This window comes from Lactuca sativa, chromosome 1 (assembly GCF_002870075.4).
Source record: "Lactuca sativa cultivar Salinas chromosome 1, Lsat_Salinas_v11, whole genome shotgun sequence".
Lineage (NCBI taxonomy): Eukaryota > Viridiplantae > Streptophyta > Magnoliopsida > Asterales > Asteraceae > Lactuca > Lactuca sativa.
Genome location: NC_056623.2, coordinates 215,335,805 through 215,342,712, shown reverse-complemented (window position 1 = coordinate 215,342,712; position 6,908 = coordinate 215,335,805). Strand labels below are relative to the sequence as shown.

Genomic DNA, 6,908 nt, shown 5'->3' with positions numbered 1-6,908 from the left:
TAAGTTTAATGCATTGTGGATGCCTTAAGACACCATCATATGCTCTATAAAATTCAAATTATGATGATGCTGAGAGCACTCCATGTCACTACTATCAACATGCCTCTTCCCATTCACATGTTGATGATAATCGAATCTTCCAAACCTCTATTCCTATTTCACTTCTCCCATAATCTTGTCCCTTGTCCCCCCCCCCCCCCCAGGTTAGGGCAGCGACGATGACAATCAAAATAAAAATAATAATCCGAAGATCCTTTAGTAGCTCCAAAAGGGAAGGATGACACTAAAGGTTTTTGCGAGTTTGCGAATTACTTGCAAGTTGCGATGATGCTTACTCCTATTCTTATTAACATACCAAACTTAAGAATAACTAAAATTTGAATCAATTAAGGATTTTTTCAAACCATGTGATCTCCAAAAGCTTTGTTGTTTCTAAAGTACCAAATGAACCACCACATAGTCGTGATAATCATCTCAACACCGATGAGATTGCGATTAGTCAATTAGAAACTATCAATCGATTCAGCCCCTTCCACCACCTCGACAAAATCTAGAATAATCAATTCACACCATTTCCATATGAAGTTCCGCACAATTGTATCTAAGTCACACATAAGGAACACATGGTTCGAACTTATGTATACAATATACAAGACAAACAAAGAGTAGATTGAATATAAACACCTCTACTGTCTAAAGTAACAAGACTTAGGAGTTAGTTTAATCTACACCGCAAATAAAAGATATTAACCTTTTTAGGTAAATATTAATTCCATTTAGTTGACAAAACTACATCCATAAGGGTATTCTCATCTTTGATCTTTCTAGTTTCATAGATTGTAAAATTGTTGTCATCTCAACCATCTAAAATCCAAATATCACGGCTATCAAAGGGTTAAAATCCAAATATCTCTACATATGTCTCTCACGAGACTTGAACCCTCGACCTCAAGGAGGGAGTGCAACACCGAATACCGCTAGACTAGAAGCCCTTTGGTAACAAAATGACACTTACATTTGTATTAAAGTGCTTTATTAAATGCATCCAAGGAACTAATCTCCAATCCTCCTTTGTTTTTGCTAGTCCAATTCATTTTAGTGTCACTAACATCTCTTTTCCCAAAAGAATCTAGCTCAAAGAGTCTCCAAATACTTGTTCACAATAGAAGGCATAGGAAACAAAAGACATTAAATATATGCAAAATGATCCCAAAACCGATCTCAACAACGAGAATCTCCCTCCAATAGATAACATATTAACTTTCAAAGTGGACAACTTCCTCTCAAACTTCTCTATAATCGAACTCCAACCGTTAAATCTAGGCATGCTCGTTGAAAGTATCTCTATGTTGCCTTATTCACCAAAATTATGAATTTCGACTTTGTTTTTCTTCTCTCTCCTAATATACATCTTTTAAGTTTTGGACACGATTCATTTTTTTAATCATATCAAACAAATGAAGCCCAAATATATAATATATTCGTTTGTTTTCTCGTGATGTCATTGTTTTTTCTCATGTGAACACAATAATAATATTGTTGTTTTTGTTAATTCATGTAGGTATATTTCTTATAAGTTATAACAAAAAAAACATCACGCATGTTATCTGAGATATTATGCAATATTTACCTATAGATTTAAGTAAATCGGTGCAGTTTAAGTTTTAACTATTAGCCAAATGTTTAAAATCATATTCCGTATTACAAGTAAAATGGATAATGACAAGTCCAAGTAACAAGAGGATCCGTGGCGCAATGGTAGCGCGTCTGACTCCAGATCAGAAGGTTGCGTGTTCGATTCACGTCGGGTTCAATTCCCTCTAGTCCTCTCTTCTTTCTAATAGTATTTTTTTTTTTTTTTTTTTTTTTTTTTTAATTTATTTTTGCTAGATTATTTCTTATCCAGAAACTTAAAAGATACCCTTCCACTTTTTTGTTTTGCTTTTTACACCCTAAAAATTTGCTAGATCATTTTTATCCAATAACTTAATATACAAACCCTTCCTCTTTTTCCGTTTTATGTTTAGATCCCTAAACTTTTTCGTTTCTATTTAACTAGTCTGCGTTGCAGCGAAAAACGCAGAAATGATACAATGGTATATTTAGTTTTAAAATAAAACAATATTTAAAGTATCATGTTTGAATGTAAAATGACATACAACTTATTAAATTAACTTGTTTATGATAGTCCATAAATTGATATTGTAAAAAATAAAATGGTCTCAATGATATATTCATATATACTGAGTATTACGTAATACGAAAAAAAAACATATTTCGTAACAATATAAAAGACAAAAAGAAAACGTACTTTGGAAATGTATAAAAGGAAACGAATTTTGAGGCCGGAATTTATCATCTAGAGGAATTGCGATTCAAATTTTGAATTGTAAGGGCATGTGGGGAGGATGAATTGTCGACATGCATGAGAAGAGAGTCATGTCGTTCATCTTGGAGCATCTGTTGCTCTTCACAAATGAGGATGGATCGAGCATCCAAGAAAGATGAAGGCGAATCCCGGTGTCGAATGTTTATGGCTATGTACCGGAATTTTGGAGACAGATCGTTGATCATTTAAGCTACCAGGTTAGCTTGAGAAACTTTAGAATCTATGAGTTCCAAATTCCAATCGCTCAGCAAGAGATTTTATTTTGCTGCAGTAGTTTGTGATAGAAGCATTACCAAGAGAGATGTTTCTTAATTCTCGATCAAGTTAAATAATCTTCGAGGCTTTGTTATCACAAAAAACCTTTTCAAGGTTTTCCCAGATTTCAAAAGTTGTTGCTGGCTTCTTGAAAATCATTGAGAAGGGGGATGGAATTCTTGTGAACCCATGACTCCTTTGCATTTGATGATTCTTCTATTCCTTTGTCATTTTCTTTTTCTTTATCAATCGTTATTTGTTCAGGAGGCTTGAGGTGATCATAAACTCCATACCCGATGCAGTGAATTTCGAAGAGTTCACGCCAAATATCATAGTTTATTTGATCTAGGTCTAGAACAAATGGAATTGCATGTTTGATGTTAATCCTAGAAGATGGCTTATCTATGATCGACATGTTGAGGATGAGAAAGAGATATCGAGAAGAAGAAGAATGGAATGTGAGATCAGAGGGGTAGAAAAGAAGATGTAAGACGAGAAGAGAGTCGCCGGCTACGGTTTATGTTAATCGAACGCTTTGATACCATGTAAACTCTAAGGGTGCGTTTAGTTGTGAAAAAATGGGTCGTTTTCCGGAAAAAAATTCCAAGAAAAATGACAATTTTGAAAACGCGTTTAGTTCGTCTGTTTTTCTAATTTTTCACGAAAAATGAAAATTTTATGTTTTCTAAATTTACAAAGAAGTTACAAATTTTTGGAAAATCAATAATTATTGTTTTCCATATTTTTCTAATTCTAGTTTTTTTTTTCTAAAATATAGACACACACCCACTCCCACCTCTATCTACCCTCACCTTAACACCCTCAACCCACCATACCCCTACATATTCATACCCACTCACTCCCAAGCTCATCCCCACAAACACACACCTACCCCAAACCACACTCACAACCCCACAAACACAAACACACCCACACCCACACACGTCCCCACCCCCACTAACACACACCCACACCTACCTAACACACATACACCCACCCGCACAAACAGACACCCACCCCAAATCTCACTCACACCCACAAACACACACACACACAAACACACATTCTGTGATAAGTCAAATTAAAATAAATATATAAATATGGTCTAAATGTATTATTATAATTATGATTAAGGAATTAATTATGATTCAATAGAGAAGTTATAAATTTTAATTCCAAAACCCACCACTTTAATTAGAGTCATAAATTTAGACTTTTTAGTTAACTAGAAAGGTTACAAACTTTGGTACTATAAAAGGCACGAGAAATAGAGTGGAATGCCCACAAAAAGTGCAAGAAAGACTAGGGAAACAAAATAGAAATCGGGGTTTGAAGTTCGTGAAAGTTTTCGGAGCTATTTTAGAAATTAAGGTATGTCTCTTTAATTTGAGCTTGATTAAGTTGTTTGAATATGTTTATATAAAAGGGTTGCATGTTTTGGTTCCACTTCATGTGTCTGTTTTGGCCGATAGTCGTTAATTTGACAAAAAAAAACAGAATGTATAATTTTTGGTATAAAGACTTGAAATTCATCTCGTTATGAATTGAGTTTTGATAATTGGTAATGCATATATTTCATAAGAAAGCGAAGATGTTTAATGAATATTTCAGATATTTATTTGACTGAGTTTTAGATGAAAATCAAGCTATAGTTTTTATGGAGAATAACAGAGACTCGGGTTAAGAAGATAAGTATTTGGGTCTCTTTCTTTTTGGGTGGGTTACCGAAAAATAAGTTAAAAACAAAAGTAAAATAATAAAATGTACCAAATATATAGGGCATGCGAATTTCTTTTGATGTTGGCCGCAACTTTTTTTTAACTAATTATAATTTACCTTTCCCGTCCCTATAGTTTGATAATATGTCGATTTTGTATGAATCATATATAAATCATCCATTTCAATTTCAGTCCCTACATAACTATTTCTTTGAAAACTAAAGTTATGTAAACGGTCCCTAAACTGTTGATACTTTGACGATTCAATTTTCATTTAAACATGTTAACGGAAATAAGAATTTCAAAAAAAAAAAGGGTCCATGCAAGTTTTACTAAAATCCAAGTTATTATTGTTATAGTTAAAATCAATATTTTGTATCTAACGGTCCCAACTGTTTTGAGTATTATTTTAAGAGTGAAATTTTATTTATTTGAGAATGCTAATATAACAAAGTATAATATGTGTACTAAAATTACTATGAACGTTTTAATTAATGTAAACCGGTGATTGTTATTATTCGGTCGAACGAGACATATGTATATCGGAACTAAAACAAAAACATAAGATGTTTATAAGATTATAGCATTCGAAAATAAATGTTGGTTAAACGTAGGATACTACATGTCTGCGGGTAGCGTGACAATATCCGGTTAAGACCTAACGCCAACGAGGTGAGCTTTTTTTCGTGTTCTGTGGTTGCTCGCATATAAATGTTTATCATGCAATTTTTTTTTATTTATTGACAATATGTTTATGATAAGTATGGTTATGTGCAAATGTTATTTTGAGTTGTTTATCTACTGTGCATTTTTGGGTGACATGTTTAGCGGGAACGGGTGGGGTATTTAATCGTCATGAGCATGACGGATGTATGTGATCGGCGGGGATGAGAATTGAGAATCATACTCATTTCATTGGATATTTAAAATACTTGAGTACAATGGATGATGAGTTGTCTCGAGGAGAAGAGAAATGAACATTTGGTTCTTTTCTCTGAATAATTAATCGTTCCCCCTAAACTATGTCATCGGGTAATATATTTTGTTACATGATTTATTGAACGTATATGATAAAAATATTTGTTTTTTTAAAAGTGATGGACATGTTTGCGTAATACGAACTCACTAGGTCCTAGGATTACCCTTTTAGAAACTTTAAATGTGCGCAACCCATAAAACTATTTAACAAGTGATAGTAAGAAGGCTAGGGAGAACGATTGGTCAACAAGACGACAAAGGAGTTCCGCAAAGACGTAACGCCAGAAGCTCTTCGGTTGAAGACTTTATTTTATTTTATTTTGCTTCCGTTGTAGTTTAGTCTATAAGTAAGTTCAGAATTGATCTTGGGAGATGATGGAATGATTATTTTTCATGTAATCGATATTTGAAAATTGGGTTGTTACAAGTTGGTATCAGAGCGATGTTTAAGCAGATTAGGTGTTTATATAAACACTTAAGCTTAGACGGAAGGAACGAGAGGTAATCAAACGTCTAAACTAGACCATATATCGCTTGTAGGTATCATGCCTTCAAGGAAATCTGGAAGGTTTTCTAGGGTCACCTCGGATGAAGAACGCATCCCAGTTGGAGTTTATGTTAGAGCACCTGGAGATGTATCGGAACCTCCAATGATCCCAAATACAAGTCGTGGACGTGGCCAAGGAAGAGGAGAAGGCAGGGGTATGGGAAGAGGCCGAGGAGTTGTTACAACACCGATACCTACACAATCGGACCATGGCAGCTCCAGATCCCACTGCGGTCGAGGTCGAGATCGCGGAAGGGGTCGTGCAACAAACATGATTACTAGAGAAGAGTTGGCTGATGAGATTGCCCAACAGATTTGAGCCACCTTTCCAAATGTAGTTGCTCAAGCAGGAGAAGCAATAATGGGTGAGTATGAAGGTAACCTGGGTGGAGTTGAAGAAGACTACGAGTACAGTACACCAAATATAAATCCGTTTGATTAAGTGTCTAAGTCCATAACTATTTTGGTATGTACTTGACCCGATTATGAGCATGGTCCTTTTGGGTTGCCTTCACCATAGCAAACTGATATGATGAATAACAGAGAAAGAGGATTAATTATGATTTATTAATATATGATAAGAATTATATATTAAAAGAGAAATCATATTTGTTTAATTAATATTGATCAATAATTAATTAAGAATTAATTTTGTAGTCAAAAGAGATTAATTAAATAAAGGGTACTGATACTGTAATTATAAGATAGTTACAAAGTTGGGCTTATGATCCATAAAGGAAGCATGGACGAATTCTATATGAAGGTCTATATAGAAATTGTCCAAGGGCCTTCTGGAAGGATCTTTGGGCTGCTTAAGGACTAAGCAACTGGATTAGGGTTTCCTAGTTGATAATCCTAGAAGCCTAACTATAAAAGGAACCCTAAGGGTCCCAAAATTCGACCCATATGCTTTCTGAAAGTGCCTTGGACGAATTTTGGTGCCTCTCCTCTCCTTCTTCTTCATCCTTGTTGCTAGTGGTGTTTGTGACTTGATTAGAGGTGCAGTGCAGATGGTGAATCA

The 6,908-nt window shown here is 34.5% G+C and overlaps 1 non-coding gene across 1 annotated transcript; it reads left to right on the top strand.

The window, feature by feature from the left end:
* The first annotated feature begins 1,741 nt into the window (after positions 1-1,741).
* On the top strand, positions 1,742-1,813 carry TRNAW-CCA (transfer RNA tryptophan (anticodon CCA)). The gene has a single exon. It is a non-coding gene; the product is annotated as a tRNA-Trp (tRNA).
* The last annotated feature ends 5,095 nt before the right edge of the window (positions 1,814-6,908 follow it).